The 20,341-nt window shown below is 39.4% G+C and overlaps 1 pseudogene across 1 annotated transcript; it reads right to left on the reverse strand.

Moving 5' to 3' along the window:
* Positions 1 to 7,996: 7,996 nt before the first annotated feature.
* On the reverse strand, positions 7,997 to 17,771 carry LOC144644873 (uncharacterized; annotated as a pseudogene). Its single transcript, XR_013569209.1, has 8 exons — positions 16,932 to 17,771; positions 15,221 to 15,514; positions 13,594 to 13,965; positions 12,350 to 12,735; positions 10,652 to 11,924; positions 10,336 to 10,406; positions 9,782 to 10,201; positions 7,997 to 8,817 (listed from the first exon to the last, which is right to left on the reverse strand). The product of XR_013569209.1 is annotated as an uncharacterized LOC144644873 (transcript).
* Positions 17,772 to 20,341: the final 2,570 nt, after the last annotated feature.

A 20,341-nucleotide genomic window follows, 5' to 3' on the forward strand; every position in this document is an offset into this window, starting at 1 on the left:
GACCAATGAAAGTTAGAATAATTAATAACATAACAATGCTCCCCTATGTTTACACCTTCCTTTCAATATTTGTTAGGGCATAGTTAGAAGTAACAAAACAAAAAAAAACTATGGCATGTTAAACTCAAATGGCCCTTGGAAAGAAATAATTTTATTCCCATTTATGAATATTATAAACAACTGGCCTCAAAGAAAACAGTTTTCCCGACATCCTCAGCATTGAGGGATGAGTGGTACCAAAACTCACTCTTTCGCGTGGGGCCAGCCACAAGGTGTTTCGTTATTAACCGGCTACCAGTGTCTGATTTGATTTTAGAATTAATGAATTCTTCCAATTATTTTGTGGACATGCAATTAATTAAATTTATATCACTTTGTTTTTATTCATGTAACAAAATGCTATCAATGTAATTAATTTTATATATGTCCAGTTTTTATTATTATTACTTGATAAGTGTACGTTTTTGCAATATGGTAACAAATTTACAGTCATGGAAAATAAAGCTTCTTGTTGTTGTTATTCCCCCAGACTGGAAGTTTTAATTTTTCACAACTAAGTCTTCCCACCGCTGTACTTGGTTTTATGACGCACGTCGTGATCACGTGCGAGTCCAATGTTAAAGTTGTTGATAAGGATGAAATGTTCATTTGTCACGAGCGTTGGACAAAAAAAAATGTGGTCCCCGATGAAACACCGGGCGATCATGACTAATACACCACACGAGTACTACGAGTAACATACGGGTAACATACGAGTAACACACGGAACATACGGGTACATACGGGTACATACAGGTAACATACGAGTAACATACGGATACATACGAGTAACATACGGATACATAAGGGTGCATACCAGTTCCTATTTCATTTAACGTTATTTTATCTTATTTTTCATTTTATTTTATGCTCCCCCACCCCTCTTCAGCTTAATAAGAGTCTAATAAGGTTGCACGACGAGCCCAAAGGACAAAACGTATTGCTGGATTTCACTGTCACGCAAGGAAAAAGTATGACACATACTAGTAAAAAAGTCAAGAATTGGAAATGTTATAAGATCAATAGCTCGTCTTCTTACATACTTACATACGATCTTACCCGTAACATACCAGTAACATAAGGACACAAACGCGTGCATACCAGTTCCTATTTCATTTCACTTTATTTTATTTTATTTTTTAATTTTATTTCATGTAACACAAGTAAACCAAACTAAACATACGGTTACTTACGGTTACATACAGGTAGCATATGAGTAAAAAAACAATAACCGAAAAATCAAATATTGGTCATGATGTAACCCGTTTCTCATCGCTCTCCCCTCCAAAAAAGATTGCGTGACGAGCCCAAAGGACAAAGAGCATTGCTGGTTTTCACTGTTACGCCATGATAAAGTAAAAAAAGATCAATATTTCAGGGAGCCGTGTTTGGCCTGTCACTTTTTATATTTTCACTTAAGTCGGCTTGGCTGGTAGATACGTATTGCTTTGACGTCTGGCACTCGTATGTAAGTGCATTCAAACAAGATGAGCTATTGATCTTATAACATTTCAAATTCTTGACTTTTTTACTAGTATGTGTCTTCCTTTTTCGTTGCGTCACAGTAAAATCCAGCAACACGTTTTGCCCTTTGAGCTCGTCACGCAACCTTGTTGAAGGGAAGGGAGGTGGGGGAGCATAAAATAAAAATGAAAAATAAGATAAAATAACGTTAAATGAAATAGGAACTGGTATGCACCCTTATGTATCCGTATGTTACTCGTATGTATCCGTGTGTTACTCGTATATATCCGTATGTTACTCGTATGTTACCTGTATGTACCCGTATGTACCCGTATGTTCCGTGTGTTACTCGTATGTTACCCGTATGTTACTCGTAGTGCTCGTGTGGTGTATTAGTCATGATCACACCGGGCGGGTTATCTAATCAAAGTCGGTACTCGTGGTGAGCAAGGTTCATACGTAACATGCACCCTGTTGTTCTCGCCCTAGGGAGCTACCTTCTTTTGTTGCCTTAATTACGCAGCTTTGAGACGCATCACGTTATAATTGCGTTTCATTTGGGGCTATAACAGTTAAATTTTTAATTATTTAACCGTTCACTCTCCACTAACTCAAACCGTTTATTTGTTGTTTTGCCGCAGCTTCAAGACGCACGTCCTGATCAAATGCAAGTAAAAGCTGTTGTTGCTCTTCGGTAGTGGTGTCGTTTGTTGCCCCAGGGGTGAACAGTTGTAGGGCGTTGATACGTTCTTGAGAACTATATTAAGTTCGAGTTGTCAAACATGGCCGATAGTCGAGCGACTCAACATGGGTCAACCTGGAGACGTTCCCGGGGGGGAGGGGGTACTCCCTATAATGGCCTATACGGGGAGGCTCCGCCCGAAAGGGGTACCTTTTTCAGGCTTCAGGTATATAAAAGGGTAGGGATTTCACGAGTTTAAGTATATGAAAGGGTATGGAAATCTGTCATTTGGCTATTTAAAAGGGACTTTTATTAAAATATTTCGAACAGACGCATTTTATGGCTGTATTATTTTAATTTATTAAGCGCTACATAAAAATGACAAGAAAACGTCCTATTTTAAGTACACGCCATGTCTCCAGTAGGTATATGAAAGGGGTACCTTTTTCAGTTAAAGGTACACGAAAGGGGTACAATTTCCGTCAAAAATGGTATATAAAAGGGTTAGGGGTTAGAACTTGGGGCGGAGCCTCCCCATAAATGAGTACCCCCCTCCCCCCCGGGAGACGTTGCGTAAGTCATTTGAACTATTTTCTATTATATGACCGAAATCTGTTGCAAACGAAGCGATCCGAACAAAATATACCTTCTTTCAAAAGATACGATGTTCAAACTGTCTAAGAACAGCAAGAGTATTTTAAAAACCCCGCTCGATTACTCAGATTAACAGAGATTGGAACAGCCTACGATGAATCACTTCAAAACGAGGGTTTTATATCATAAGAGACCTCGAGTCGAGACGCGCAATGCCTACCGGTCGACAGAGAGTCTTTAAGCTGATTATTTTACCGTGTGGAAATAAAGATTACCCAACCATCTGTTCACTACTAATTGAAATGGCATATTTTAGCAGATTATATGGACAGTAATTACAACATATATTCAGTCTTTTATGATAACTGACGTCTCGCTGAGTCGATTGTTCATTGATTGATTTTTGCAAAAAAAAAATTCCGGCCGCAAACAGGCAAAGTAAACACATGTAAGCATGCGCTTTAAAAATTGAAACAAAAAAACATCTTTTTGGTTTCCCAGCCTGTCGCAATTGCTACAGTGTCTCTCGTCAACATCCCAAGCTTACACTGTAGTTATTCATTATCAAAGTCTCTGACAGACAATTCTAAGAAGATAGCTTGTGTCATTGGTGCAATTAAACGAATTCGGCATCTCACTCCATTTAATATTTTAATCAAAATTTATAATAGCCTTATTCAACCACAATTTGATTATTGCAACGTAGTGTGGGGAAGCTGTAACAAGGCCCTTGCTGAAAAACTGCAAAGGCTTCAAAACCGCGCAGCTCGTACCCTAATGTCTGCGAGCTATGATAGTAATTTAGATGATTTGTTCCGGACACTGGGGTGGCGAAGACTCTATTATCGAAGATTGGAACAGAAGTCTATCCTAATGTATAAAACATTACATGGTATGACTCCTGATTATCTGAGATCAAGATTCGTATATCGTGACGATGTTAGTGCTTATCGTTTAAGGAATACCGAAAACAAATTAGTTCTTCCACAACCTCGAACTGATTATCTCAAGAAAAGTTTTTCGTACAGTGGAGCTCAGTTGTGGAACGACGTACCTGTAGACCTAAGACAAGCATCTTCACTGGCCGATTTTAAATCTAAACGAAGTCGGCACAGTTTAAAGTAATATCTAAATTTTAAGTAAATTTTAGACACGGCCTCCATGAAAAGCAGACTTTTCTTTTGTTATTTTGAATTTGTTGTTATTAAATTTTTGTAGTTAGTTAGATAGGTAGATAGTCCAGTAACTTAATTGACTGATGGAAAAACCGTGTATAAATAAAGTTATCTTATCTTATCTTATTTTATCTTATCTTATCTTATTCATATTGTATCTTGAGTTTCCAAGTGATAGAATAAATAAAATTATTTCCAAAGCTTTGAGAAACAAGCATTCACACGATCCTTACTGTGAGCCCACGAATTTCATCAATTGGAGGAAAAAATGCAAGGCTTCAACGGGATTCGAACCCGTGACCTCAACGAATACCGGGGCGTTGCTCTACCAACTGACAGAACTGTGACAACACACATTTGGGAGCCAGGTCAATTTTATGGGTTATATTTCTCCTTGTCAGAATAAATGAAATTTTTTGCACTGCGGAGAGAAACAAGCATTGACACGTCATCTGCACCGTGAGCCCACCATTTGAGGCAACTGGGAAAAGAAGCCTGAAAAAAGACGTTTTTGCGGAGGTCACTGGTCAGGGTCGGCCGGGGGGGGGGGGGGGGGGAGAAGTGGTAATTAAACCAATATACCTGAAAACATGTACCCAGTACACCCAAAATTTTCCATCAAAATCATGCAAAATACTACAATACCAAAATTTATACCCATAAAAGCCCCAATTTTAGCGTAAAAATACTGTATACCCTATTTAAATCCCCCTGTATACCGTATACTTAAAAGCCCTGACCGACCCTAACTGGTACAAATCCTTTCCCCAATAGCTTGAATTGGTGGGATCAAGGCGAGGATCATCTCAATGGTAGTTTCCAAGTGTTGAATTTCAAACAAACCAAAACAAGACCAAGGATCCGTGTAGTTCTGTCATTCCTCCTGACCGCGGAAAGGTTGAAGTCAGGATTTTCAGTAAGAGAAAACGTTGGATAAAAAATTTCTTTTAAAACATCATTTTCATTTGTATTTTGAGTCGCCCTACGAGCTCCACCAAATACTTTTAGACTCGTGAACCACAGCCGCACGTTTCCACGATTAAACTCTAGATACATTACCTTGATCTCGAACAGGCTCGTCTTTTGTAGTCAGAACATATGTAGGCTTGTATTCTGCATCTGCCACGGTCTCTTTGTTAAGGAGTGCTATTGTAATAACCAGCAACAAACTGGAAGTGTGCACATTCATTATGAGATATACAGGAGTAAATGTTGTGGAGCTATATTACTGAAAAACGCGAATAATATGGAAATTTCTTTACTCATGACAGCGTGCTGCAAGAGAAGTACAAATTAAATCTGCCATTCATGAAACAGTGTAATATATTCTATTTCACATACAAAAAAATTAACATATCAATTAACGAAGTGATTAGTCTCTAAAGGTCTCCGCACACGTGGGGTCAAGACGCAGGGGCATGTCGCAGCGACATATAGCAGCGACAAAATCTAATGTTGCTCACACTGAGGGAACATGAAGCAGGGACGTGTAGCGGGGACATGTAGCAGCAACAAAATCACAATGTATACACACACAAGAAAATGTAGCGGGGACATGTCCCTCGTGTGTGCTGATCATTTTGGAGCGTGCAAAACGAATTCCTGCAACATTTTGTCCCTGCGACATGTTGCACGAAGTTCGCAGGCACAAAATTGCCGCAAAATCGTCCCCGCTGCATGTCCCCTCAGTATGAACAACACATGATTTTGTCGCTGCTACATGTTGCTGCAACATCTCCCTGCGTCATGTCCCCACGTGCCAGTGCGCGGAGACCTTAAAGAAACTGTTGTCAGTGTTGTGCTGCGCCGACGGGCAAGAAGATTATGAACTTGAAATGGACAAAGGCCAAAAATAATCGTCGGTGTGTGTTTATATAAGTGGAGGCATAGTAACGCAGCATGCATTCATGAGCTGTCGGCACGCAGGCTATCGTGTAGTAATGTTCTGTCATCGTATCATATCTGAGTAATGTTTTAATAATTGTTTTTTATTACTATTATTTGATGGAAAAGGTCATCAATATCATCCGATTCATTCTTCGCGCCAAGATCATTCGTGCTAAATTTAACCCCTCGTCCGCCCCAAATCATCGCGGGAAGGCTTGGCTCATGTAATACCGTGCTGGAAGTCATCACGGCAAACCGGGCCAGCCCTGCTCATTTAATCAGGCCCTTAACCAAAAATAGTATTCCGTGGTTGATATTGCCGAAAGATGTTAGATTCAGGCTGCTTGTCAGATATTGTGTCCTTGAAAAGCCCTCTGCATGGCTGAACCATGGCCCCCCCTCAACTTAACCCAATGGGCAACAAAGGACGCGAGGAGGCGATTCGTGCTATTTATTAATTGTTGCTCAAAAGCAGGAAGATGTCGAAGGCCACGATTAATCCAAAAGAAGGTCCGTTTTGCAAAGAACATTGCTTCGTCCAGGTCCAAAAGATGAACATAAATTACCCACAAGATCCCAAGAAGCAAGCAACTACGCTTGTGAGTTAATGTCATAGGTAGTAAAAACATCATCTTAAAGTAACAAAAGAAAACATAGTATTGATGCATTAGGAAAGATAAGGGGACACGGCACGAGAAGAAGGATATGGCGAGCAAGAAAGAAAACTAAAACAAAGTAACTTAATTCGTTTACTGCACCGTAATCCTGTGTTTTAAGCCCCCCCCCCCCCCCCCCCCCCCCCCCCCCCCCCCCCCCCCCCCCCCCCCCCCCCCTTTATATCAACCATTCACCTTTCAATTTGACTTTCTGTATGTTTTTCTTTAAGGTACCTAAAGCTGTCATTGGATTAAACACCAGTTCAATTAACAGAATAACCTTAACTAACTAACGATGTTTACACAGGACTTGATTTATTTAAATATATAAAATACTCCTCTTTCTTCTTTTTATTTTCCCTTCGTCAAGTTAACATCAGTGGAATCCAGGCTCATTCTGTGTATCGTATTCTATTTCCCACAATTACTAAAACAATGCGTTAATTTTATATTTTCGGCCTAATTCAGATTTTTAGAGATAGTAGGGAGCTTTAGCAAACCACGACGGCACCGGAAACAAAAAACATCGCCAAACAATGAGCAGAACATTAGCTTTGCACTTAGAAAAAAATCCTGGTGCATTTTTTAGCTGTCCACTGCAAACGAACAACTCGCCGTGAAATCACCAAGTTTTGCGTATCTGGGACAACGTGAGCCTCAGCCCGTTCAGTCAATCTTTCCTATTTTGGAGTTGAACACTTTATTAACATATTCGACTGGTGTTAGTTCTTTAACCGATCGATAAATACACTAAGCGGCGTCCCTTGCCTTGCCATCGTCACTGTTTTCACTCTTTTTATTTTATAAGAATATTGTTTACCGACCGAGGCTGAATATTCTTATTTATACCATGCCATAGAAAATACAGCCAATCAGAATCCCGGGGGGGGGGGGAGGACTCGGATATGAAAGTGACAGGGATGCTCGTCCTCTCGCTTAGGGGTGTAAATTTCGGACTTTTGGTCTCGCTTAGGGTGTTCCGGGAAAAAACGCCCAAAACGCCAATATTTTTAGCCATAATGGTCTCGTTTAGGGTTACACACGAAGAAATATACAAATATAAACTCCATTCTTAATTTTTTGGTATCTTTTAGGGGTCAAGAAAGGCTTGAGCCACACCCAGATTGGTCTCTTTTAGGGGTTCTTTTCAAAATTTCCGACGAGCATCCCCGTCCCTTTAATATCGGAGTCCTCCCCCCCCCCGGGATCAGAATACAGGAAAGCCGTTGTATATTCGACGGTATATTCAACCCAACCTTCCCATACTGCGCTGCGACTGTATTCTCGACGAAATTAAGTAAGCGTATTTCCTATGGCATGGTATAAAATAGTTACACAACACTTTCTCGTGGTATACTATGGAATATCCCACTTGTCACTTGTATTTTCTAAAGGCTCGTGTGTATACCGAGAAAATACAAGTGACTCGTGGGATATTCCATAGTATACCACTCGAAAGCGTTGCATAACTAGTATTTCTTTTCCGATTTTAGGCTGAAAATATTCTTATGAACATTCTTAGATAATACCGTTTGACATTTCTGTTTTGGCATGTATTGGGGGTATCAATTACAAGTGTTTGGTGTCCAGAACTGTATTGTGTTCTACTGTGCTCGTGTACCATTGCTTTTCGTTGCAGCCAGCGAGATCAAGATGTCGCGTCAGACGACACTTGGCCGTTTTGGCTTTAAACAAAGCACTCCTCACAGAGATACAGTAACGGAAATGAAAATACCTGATTTTGTTTCAACTAAAAACATTTAATTGTATTGTATTTAAGGTACAAATTTTCATCTCAAAATTATATTCTTTTCAAAATGTCAGCCTCGGGTTTATTCTCAAAATATTGTTAAAAATTCGCAAATTTCAGCCTCGATATTCTTTTAAACTAGATTCTTATAAAATAAAAAGAGTGTAGCTCCCTAATTATGTCAATGATGGACTGAGTGATCAAAGGAGACGCCAGAAAATCGGCATACAGAACACCTCTTTATGGTGTAAAGTCAAAAGTAGGACCAGCGTTTGGCCCGACGTCTGGGTCCCCATTGTCCTCAATGGGCGTGCGCAAAAGGTCTTTCAAGTGAAAATCAACCGAGTACATGAGGCCAAGAGCATCATTCAGTGAGTCAGGATAACCATTGAAGACCTCCTCCAGTGATTTCAGCAGCTTGGTATACACTTTGTTGAACCTTTCTGCTTTCCGGTACGCTTTGGAACCCGGAGTATATTTCGACAACCGGGGATTAGAAACCATCAACCACACACCCTCGGGATCAAAAGGAATCTTGGAACCATTGAAGTAGTAGGTGCCATTACACAGCTGTTAAAAAAGAGAAACACGTTCACAAATAAAATGTAGCTTTGATAGCGTCGTTACAGAAGCACATAAAGTGTTTAAATTTACAAATATGTTACTTGTAAAGAAACTAATAATAATAACAATAATAATAATAATAATCATTTCTATAGCGCTATTTAGCTAATCTTTCATAGCGCTTTACAATCACTATGCTAAAATATAAAAATAAAATATAAAAATACCTAACTAAATTAATCTATTGAGCTAAAATATCTATACATGCAGAGAGTGAAGTTTTAAAAGTTAAAAATTTAAAAATTAAAAATATCATGATTATTTAACTGGACTTAAATCATGATTATTTAACTTGGACTGTTGTGTTGCGTCGTCGGGCAAGTTAAGCACTTCGTTTCTTATCAACTAGCTTGAAGTTGACAATGGTTATCCAACCACCGTAGCTAATACAAATGCTGACGTTTTGGGCACGATCGAAACGTCAACCTTCCAGTGGTTTATTTACTGTTATCAACTTTAAACTGATAATTAGCTATGTATTTTAAATTCAGTCAGTAACATCGCATTGTACCGTCTTTTTTGATACGGATGAAAAAATGGGTTTCTACAAATTGATTCTTTGCAAATATGCTGCGTATCAACAAAAAACAAATACACAGTAAAAAATTAGTAAAGCAAACTCGTTTTTCGTCCAATCTTCTGGCACGATAATTGGGGAAACGGTTTAGTTAAGACAAATGCCCTTTTTTAAATTCGTTCTAGGGACAAAGAGCCAATATCCTTAGCCAAAATGGTAAAATTAAATACCAAACAAAACACCAGAGGTGACACAAAATCACCATTGATATTGTCAATAAAAAAATATTTATTCTTGTTTGGTACATGCATCACACGATTTTCTTTAACTAACTTAAAGGTTAAGCGAACGAAACATCGAAAAAAAGGCGTAAAGCGCTCTAAAACATAATACCTTAGCAAAATCCACCAAACTATCATCAACCTCATTTCCGTCTGCAGGCGATACTGTCTCCATGACTTGAATCTCGTGTTTCTCGGCAATTGAATAGAACAAGAAGTAATGTGACAGATCCTTCTTTTTTCCTGTATCCCAGGCAACGGGATTACATGGAGAGCTACCTTCGCCCTGTTCAACTATATCTTGGATGGCTTTCACTGCTGTGAAGTAGTCGTAAACCTTCATGGTATATCCGTGTACTGACCAGTGTTAAACATCCACTTGCTTGCCTGGGTCACCAGTAAATATGCTGTTGTTTTTTCCACAGTCTGTAAGGTTTCCAAGGGCGTTCAAGATGTGAATGTAGAAACCAGCGATTGTGTTATGGTTTTTGACGATTGTTTTGGTATCGTCGCCAGGAAAGCGTCCATGGGACTTGTTGCATCGAGAAATTATGAAAAAAAAAATCAAAAATAAAATGTGGAAAACATGAGATAACCGACTACGAACTGTCTATTGGTCCTATGCAAGGATATGTGGGGTTTATTTTGAATTTCTATTACATGTACCTGTTTGTTTGTCTCGCTGTTCTCCTTTAACATCACTTGATTCACCCGTTCCAATTGACGGAACTGGAAATCTAGAAATCACACAAAAGAAAAACTAACTCGTTGTTTGCAAAAAGTAATTTTCAAGTCAACATCAATAAGTTTTGCACCAATATAATGATTTACAATGATCATTTATTTTTCACTGAAAGCAACAACAAAGGCCACTTTACCATTTTTTACCCTTTAAATATTGCTCCTACTTCGAAACAAAACAAAAATTTTACACGACATTAAACGTCGCAGTAGTTGGAATGCAAAACACGAAACTTCTTGCCTGAATCAAACTCGTTTGAAGAGAATGAACTGAAGCATGATGATGGATCGTCAAGTTTCCTATCGTTTCTCTTCTTTAGTAGAGCGTGCGCCTTCTTTACTCTCCTGCAGTGGCCTTCCTCCACCATGTGTTTGTGACTATTTATGAATGCAAACGCCTGTCAAAAACTAGAAACGTGTTCTAGCTCCAAAACTGGTTGCTCGATTTTCATAAAGATGTTCCTTATTAGACCAAGGGACATCTTTTCAATAGGTACTACCAAATCAGGATGCACTCCACCAGGAAGGCGTGAGGGGTAATGTGGAATAAAGTCCTTTGAATACAAGGATGGTTTTCCTCCAACAGCATTAAGGATGTTAGCAACAAGCGCCATATGCATCATCTCTTGGATCACTATTGTTTTTATGACACTTTGAATTTCCAGATTGTAGCTTTTCTTGATTGATGCCAAAGCAGTTAAGTATGGAGGAATAGTGGAATGCTCCAGTTGAAAAGCAATTTGTAGGTCCTTCCGGAGGTTCTCCACAGAGTAAAAATGTTGTGGCTCACCAATCAGAGGCTTTTCTTTCGAAAGCCATTCCACGATAACTTTACGTTTGGACGTTGATAGGTCACGTGTAACAGGCATATGATTTGGATGCGACATAGGCAACTCAAGACTCATTTTGATGGTCTTTCGGTGATTTAGTAGGTCGTAATAGTTTCCTAAATCGACAAAGTTATCAGTCATAACTGGATACAAGTTGGCGTACTGCTTAAAGATTGGGTAGACATCGTCCAGCCAAGTTGGTTCGGTATCCTTAATAGTGTAATGGTCCCACGCTAGAATGACGATCATTGAGTTAAGAAGCTTAAAAGACTCCTTTTTGCACATGTTCTCACAGTTTTTGCTTTGAGTGTCGATTGAGTATATGAAAGGATAAATCTGTCCATCAATAAAGCTCCGGTTATTTTTAGACTCTTTTACTTTAATGTCAAACGTCACAATTCCGTTGTTATCCGTCGTCGAATGAGTAGGTACATCAGGCAAAGGAGGTTGACCAACCTTTGGTCCTCGACCAAAACCGAAAATTGAATCACAATTACAAGGGTCAATTTTCACGCGAGCTCTACAGAGAGGCTTCCCAAACTGTGTCGCAATTAGCTGAACGTTAGCTTGTTCATCTGGATTCTTTCGAAACGTCCATTTGTTGTATGGATGAATATCGATGCCATCGCGAGCTTCCGCCAAGACGATTCTCTTACAGTTTAGCACTGGCAAGGTGCCACTAACCTGCAAAATTAGATACATGCATATTTTAAAAATCTTTCTCGCGGCAATAAACCCTTTCACTGCCAAAGTCGGTTTCGCATAAGGGAACTTTACATGTTGAAGTCATTATAAAGTCATCTGAATTCGTACCGCCAAGATTACTTTGATATTTGCAAGCATACCTTAATTTTGAAAATTGAACAACGAATTCGAAAGAAAAGGAAGAGCGAAAAATAATGAATAATGCAAGAATAATCGAAATTGCAACTAAAATAATAGTAACCATGACAATAAAAGTACATATTAGGTGGATTACAAATATAGTTTTGTGAAACGGCAGGAGCCCATTACTGGGTACGGTACATAAAAATAATGAGAATTACGATCATAATGTGGGTATAAAAACGGCCAATAACATACACCCTTTCTGTATACTGCTAATGTACCTCTGCCACAACCAGTGGATGCTGGTGTATTGTTTTCATGTCATCAGACGACAATGATCCATTGGCTGGGAAGACCTGGACTCCAGCAGTGCTCTGATACCAGTCGGGGACCTTGTTATGAATCAGACCAAGCCAACGGAGATTATCAGAGCACGTCAGCGATAGATTTGTGTTAAGAGGCACGGCAACATACAGATCACCCAGGATTCCTATGTCGAAATTGCCATTTTCATCTATTGGTAAACTGTTGCCAAAGTCTACAGACACTTTTCTTTTCGCTTGATTGACGTAAAAAGGTGTATCCTGAAGATGAATCGATATTGCTTTCATCATGCGACCATGAGTAAAAAACGGCGGAGACTTCCTGCCTAACAAACCAATTGTACCTGTGTGAGATAAGATGGTCTGTTATACATTGGTAATCACTCTCGAAGTTCGTACAATGGATGCAAAGTGTTTGCAAGTCGAAACTTTGTAATTTCAAATTATTAACAGTGGCAGAGGCAGTGACAGGGTGCCAGTGGCAGTTAGCAGGGGCAGAGGCATTGATGGTGATGGTGATGGTGATCTGATGGTGAAGGTGACAGCGATTGTGGCTGTCGCTGTGGTTGTTACATTGACAGTACTGTGGTAGTGACAGTGACTGTGGAAATGGCACTAGCAATGGCAATAGCTGCGGATATGGCAATGGAATTAGTAATGACAAAAACGGGAAAACAATGCCCCAGGCATTTATTTCAACTTGTTAGCCTGATGGACCAAGCGTTTATTTGACTCATGCATTTCATTCGAGCCCTGTGTTTAATGACAAGTTATACACATTTTTTGACAGTCATATATCTTGCTATTAGATCTACTGCTCGTTCAACCTTAAATAAATGCTCGAAGGGGCTATTTAAAACTCCACCTTGAAAACCAGGCGTTTGGGGGAGCAAGGGTGGCGCAGTGGTGAGAGCGCTCGCCTCCCACCAATGTGGCCGGGGTTCGATTCCGGCCCGGTACCATATGTGGGTTGAGTTTTTTGTTGGTTCTCGTCCTTGCTCCGAGGGTTTTTCTCCGGGTTCTCCGGTTTTCCTCCCTCCACAAAAACCAACAATTCCAAATTCCAATTCGATCTGGAACCAGTGGGATCAAGAAGAGCCACTTAGTGGAAGATCCCACTGTAAATTCCCATTATTATTATTTATTATTATTATTAATCGTTTGATCGAAAAAATGCGGTAGTAACATAACAATCAATGTACCTGTCACACGTCCCATTGTAAACGTGCTTTTCTTTGAATCGGTCTCGAACATATCTACATTAAAACGTATGGAGAGTCTCTCGCTGTCTATGTTGTCGTTGTTCATTGCGACTTGAAGCTGCTTGATGAAAGGCGAATCCTTTACATTGTCTATCCATCGAATGTTTGATAACACCGACTGATAAGCTGCACCATAAGTAGAGTCTCCTCCTCTATTGGTAATCATTTTCGTCCATATGTACTGAAATGGAACTGGCGTATAATCTGCGGAAAATAAATTCCCAATGCAAATTCTCCAGCCCCAAATTTCAGAAAAGAGTTGAGCTTCCGTGTCCAAGTCTACCATCTTTGCAGACGACTTCTTTCCACCATCTGGAAAGAAGAAGAACGGACAAGAGAATATCATTTATTATGTTGTTTGGTCTGAAACAATTTACCGTATTTATTCAATTAACTGCCCAACCTCGAATAAGCGCTCACCTCGAATAAGCGCCTACCCTGTAGGTAGGAAAAGTTAATAAGCGCCCAGCCTCAAATAAGCGCCCACCCCCACCCCCCTTCAAAAATTACTGAAGTGCACAAGAGGAGAACTTTGATTGTTATTGAAATTGAGGTTGAAATTGATTAAGTATTACTAAGAGACTTCCCCCATGACCGAGTTTTCTTAGTATTCTGCAGAAACTTTTAATGAAAAGTTAAAATTCTGCTTTGATACATCTCCACGTTTTATTATTATTCATTGTTTTGTTGTAAAATAAACTTACTGCTTGCGAGAAATGGTGAAAATTTAATAAGCGCCCAGCCCCCTCGAATAAGCGCCCACTCTCAAGGCCCAGAAATTTAATAAGCGCCCAGGGCGCTTAATCGAATAGATACGATTTAATATCAGTGTAGGGAGGTTAAGATCGATCTTTAAAATATATTTTCCTTTATCAGTTTGACTTAATTTAACCAAATGTAAACAGTGAATTAATTGCAACTGCAACTTTTCTGGGTTCATAAACTTCATTCAGTGATTAAAGAATGTTTTTTTGCACTGGGCATAAGCTCAAGCAAAGGTAAAGAGCTTTACAATATAATTTCAGTTACTTTTATTTTTATTTATTATTCATTGAAAACATTTCATTATTTCTGATTGGTTTACAGTCCCCGGCTAATTCCAGCAAACCGGCTGGCACCGACCAAATTTGGAAGACGTTACTATTATTGGACGATTGACGTACTGAACGATTGACATCACGCGACAACGGCTTTGCTGAGGAACAGATAGAAAGCGCAAAAATGACTGTAAGATTTGAGCATTAATTACGGTGAACAAAAAAAATGCAATTTATTAGAAGACAAGGAACCGATAGTCAAACACGAAGAAAGCAACTAAGAGGAGTAGATCGATTTTAATAGCGTATCTTCAAGAGAAAAAATCCCTGATCCCAAAGAATTGTTTACACTTATTGTTTAAACTTCAGTCGCCATTTCTTTATTTGCTTGTTAGTTTTCTTTTTACCATCAGCTCAAGCGAGAAGCAGTGAGATATAACGCCCAAATCGTGTATGTGTTTTATTTTGTGCTTCTCTTTTTTTTTAATGCTATAGCATTAAAAAAAGTATAAATTGAGTAATGTACGTACCCAGTATTGGTGCGCCCATGATTGGTTCTGTGTCCTTATCTCTTTTATCATCACCCACACAATGTCCATCAGCATAACATACGTGAGTCACAGAGCCACTTACGCTCCATTCACCAGTGCCTTTTGGGTTCCAGTTTCCGGAGCTTTGTAACTGGTCAGCTGAGACAAACTTGTCGGTGTTGTAATGGGATGGATCGTTATTGACTGTTGGAACATCGGCGCGAAACGTCCCACTAAAATGAAGGTGTGGCCACAACATGTAGTTCATGTAAGGGTCGTCAGGAAGGTTATCGTCTAAAAAAGGCAAAAGACAAGTAATAAACTGTGTATTCTGTGTTTCAATTTTTTCCTTGGTGCACTGAATTTGGCGTTTAGCCTTGTTCTGCCATAAAGTAACATATGTCAATGAATATAAAAAAGAACAATACTAAATTTTACAAAATATAAATTTGAACCACATTACATACGCAGTGTTGACATGTTTGTGACTCTTCTTAGACTTTGCTGGGTCAGCATTTCGGCACTTTATCAGTTGATGTTTTTTTTTACTGTTGTGCTTATTTATTATGCTTCTGCATGAATAACTGTATCATACAAATGCCTGATCATTGGTGAAAAAGTAGTGGAGGTAGTGACATTACCGGCTACAAAACATCCTTGATTTAAATTTGTCGAACCACTTTCGTCGTTTTCCTTCGAGGTTCGAGAAATCGAGATTGCAGTGTAAATTAATATATCAATAGATTTTTGGCTACGTTTACACATTCCTTTCTGCCATTGTAAGGAGTATGGTAAATAGTAGGTCGTTTAGTGTGATCGTCCGGTTAAGAGTATAGTTCTGAGAAGAACTGTTGTTGGTGACTGACGTTTCGACAACCTGAGCGGAAGTCATCTTCAGAGTCAAGTGAAAAGTTGTTGTCAGTCGATGATGTTGTAAGTCTGGTCCGTTGAGGTTGATTGGGTCGAAAAGAGATAATTGAATTCCTTTTTATAAGAAAGCACGGACAAGTAAGAGGGCCAGTAAGGAAACAGTTTATTTATTTCCAGAGAAACTCAGGATTGAGGGTCAAGTGGCAAAAATAATCACTGTTTCCCGTGGGGCCAGTCTCAAGGCACCGTCCACACTTATCCGTTTTCGTTTAAAAGCTATTTTTGCTATTAACTATCCGCTGCCTGATCTCCTAAGTAGTTTAGTTCTGACTGAAGAGTTACTAGTAGATCAAACAATGCTCTCTACCCTATCAAATTAAACGTAAATATCCCACAAAATGTTCACATTTTCTTGTTTCAACGTGTACACATTCAATATCGAGATATATTTAAATTCAAACATTTTGCGTTTTTCAAGCGAAATGTTCTGAGGTTTCTACTACATATATACCATGTAGTAATGAGGGAGGTTTACACTTTTGTCAGTCACCTAATGGTGGGGAGTCAGGAGTTTAAAAAAAAAACGCAAGAGAGGACCAACCCTTTTTTGAAAAATACCTAAATTCCCCACCCCTCCCCCCCCCCCCCCCCCAAAAAAAAAAAAAAAAACGTACCTTCCCTAAGCCACTTGGTTCAAATAAAGCCTACCGATTCTTATATATTTAATGCGCGTAAACCACGATGTCAGTTCAGATAAAGTTTTGAGTTAAAAATCAGAAATGAAGCATTTTGTATGGCGAAGGAAAGTCGCACGTTTATACGATTAAATGATGCACATTACCTTGGTCTGGAGCGAGATCGTCTTTAATGGTCTGTACATATGTAACGTCGTACTCATCATCTGTCACGGTATCCTTGTTAAGGAGTGCTATTGCTATAACGAATAGCACACTGGAAGTGTAAATATTCATTGTGAGAAGAGTTATGTACGAAAAACTTGAATTATGTGGAAATCGCTCTTAAGGTATACATGCAGTAAGTGAAGTGCAAATTAAAACAGTCTGAAGATGTTCTATTCGTATGTCACGACTTGAAAGAATCACTCATCCATTCACGCAATGACGTGATAACAAAAATGTGGGCAGCTAAAACGCCAATTGCACGAGCATGAATTGAAAAAAATAAGAGCAAGGACCATTGTCTAGGAGGTGAAAAATTGAGGGGAAGATAGTCTCTTAGGCAGCTACGGGTGACCAGGAGAAAAGCGAGGGCCTCTTTTTCAAAGGACGCTTCTTTATACAGGAATCTAATACACCCATATCAGACATCCTCGACAATGGCCCTTTCTCATCTCACATACACCTGATTATTTGTACTGCATAATCGGTCAGGCTTTTAAGGTTACGACTCAAAAGAAGGTATTATTGTAGTCACAAGTTTAAACCGCTCTTTGCGTGATGGCGGCGAGCTTGGCTTGATGAGTGTTCGTAAAATGATAACTAAAATGACCACCATTCATCAAAGTTTGAGACAGTAAAACTCTCCAATTCACAGCTTGTGACAGCCTCACCCGAAGACGCCAGCACGCAAGCATGAAAACTGATTGATAGAAGGCTGCCTAACAAACAATAGTCACAAAGCAACGAGAAATCAAAGCAATCAGCCTTTGACTCGTGATTGCTCGTGGAATACCAATTAAAGCGCTTAAAGATCGTTAAATTAAAATAAATAAATAAATAAATAAATAAATACGTTTATAGTGGTCATTCAGGGATGATTCACTTAGCTTCATATCTCAACGAGATAGCTAGTTTACGGATGCCCGGGGGGGTTTTTGTTTTTTTTTTTTTTTTGGGGGGGGGGGGGGTGTTTTTTTGATAAAAAAAAAATTTTTTTTTTTTTTTATAACGGCCCCCCCCCCCCCCAGGCATGCCACTGAAACAGAGGAAACAAATAATTTTAAAATGAACATAACAAGGTTAAAAATTCCAACTGGCAGGAGGCAAACCAGTTGGCTATACCGTATTTATTCGTTTAAGCGCCCTGGGCGCTTATTAAATTTTTGGACCTTGAGAGTGGGCGCTTACTCGAGGTGAGCGCTTATTCGAAGCTGGGCGCTTATTAAATTTTCACCTTTTTTAGCAAGTAGTACGCTTATTTTGCAAGAAAAAAGTAAATAATAACAGAAGGTGAAGATGTCCAAAAGCCGAATTTTTACTGATCATTGAAAGTTTTCTGTAAGTTATCGAGAAAGTTTGATATTCGGGGTAGTCTCTTGGTAGTACTTTGTCAATTTCACTCCTGTCATTTCACTACTCGCGTGTACGTCAATTTTTTAGGGGGTGGGGGTGGGCGCTTATTCGAGGCTGGGCGCTTATTAACTTTTCCTACCTACAGGGTGGGCGCTTATTCGAGGTGGGCGCTTATTCGAGGTTGGGCGCTCAATCGAATTAATACGGTATACAAAGTGTGATCGAGGATTTGAACTCGGGACAACCGAGAAACAAATCCAGCTAGTGGCAGGGGCAGGTCTTGAACCGGGGACCTCCGGATTACAACACCAGCGCCCAAAACCACTCGGCCACTAACTTTCTACGAAATAGAAAGTTAACTTTCTACGAAATAGAAAGTTGGGCCAGCATCCGGGAACAAGCTGTTGTCTATATATAATTTTGCCACATGCATTTCTACAACCATCAATGTCAAAAAAACTGAAAAAACGCTAATAACATAATTCGTGCAAGTAACAAACGTTTCTATCAAGAAGCCAGCGGACTTAAACGCTACACAAATGACAGCACCGGGGGGGGGGGGGAGGGTTCTCAAAAAAGTTTTGTACGGGGAGGCTCCGCCCCGAGCTCTAACCCCTTACCCTTTTATATACCATTTTGACAGAAATTAGCTAGAAATTGTACCCCTTTCGTATACCTATTACTGAAGAAAGGTACCCCTTTCATATACCTGAAAGACATGGCATAGACTTAGAATACGACGTTTTCTTTGTCATTTTCATGTAGCGCCTAAAAAAATGAAATAATACAGCCAAAAATTGCTTCTGTTCGAAATATTTTAATTAAAGGCCCTTTAAAAAACCTAAATGACAGATTTCCATACCCTTTCGTATACCTAAACTTGTGAAATCCCTCCCCTTTTATATACCAGAAGCCTGAAAAAGGTACCCCTTTCGGGCGGAGCCTCCCCGTATAGGCCATTATAGGGAGTACCCCCCCCCCCTCCCCGGGGGGGACAGCACAAGATAGCAAAACTAGCCCTTGCCTAAAATTTTGCTCGTTGGCGCTGCCTATCTATTGGCCTATGAAAATATCAAACGAGAAGATTCGAAACCGGGCTAACATCAGCACCATTAGTGAGCAAATCTTCCGGCGTTATGTGCCCATGACCTGTAGAATACAAAATACATCCGATTACAAGCCCCCTGGATAAGCCGACCTCTATTTTCCCTTGTTTCCTTAATATTAAGCACCCGCACAGAACACTGTACTTACACAGAAAATTAGGAAAAATTGCAGACCAGTAAGTAGTTGTTTCATTTCGGATACGTTCCTGTCGTTACAGTTTTGTTTTGTTCCAAATATTGAAATCGAAGCTCTACGAAGTTGTTAAAGCCCTGGGCTTATAAGTGGGATTTTACGGTATTTTACGAGACTGAACAAATATTTCTCAGGATTTAATGCATACAATAAATTTTAGGAAAATTGTTTACCCAAATGTCATTACCTTGCATTAAAATTTTGTTTTGGGATGTCTTCGGTATTTAACACTTCGCTTCGTCTCAAAAATTTCGGAGGATTTCGGATATTTTCGGTTGCAAAAGAAACTCTACAGGCGATGAATTGTCCAACTCTTTGCGCTTAGCCAAACATAGATGAGCTAACAACAAAAACGATTGCAAATCCGTACTGAATACCTCTTCAAAATAATGTAATCACTAAGTTAATTAGTCATGCGAAGAACGTGGCACAGCGAGATATGAATGTGAAATTTAGTTCTACAGACCTCCTGACATTTTCATTATCATTTACCCCATGGTACTATCCTTAATATGGCACAGGTCACAGCCAAAAAAAAGAAAAGAATGGAAAAAAAACATATAATAATAAAAGCATTTAATGTGGGCGTCCTATTTATGGCTTTAAATAAAGTTTTTTAATTATATGTTCGGGCATACATGAGTGCTTGCACGTCTTACCAAACACAAAAGAACATGACGACATTCAGCTTGTGGGGAAT

This window comes from Oculina patagonica, chromosome 2, assembly GCF_052425735.1.
Source record: "Oculina patagonica isolate OP01 chromosome 2, crgOcupat, whole genome shotgun sequence".
Classification (NCBI taxonomy): domain Eukaryota; kingdom Metazoa; phylum Cnidaria; class Anthozoa; order Scleractinia; family Oculinidae; genus Oculina; species Oculina patagonica.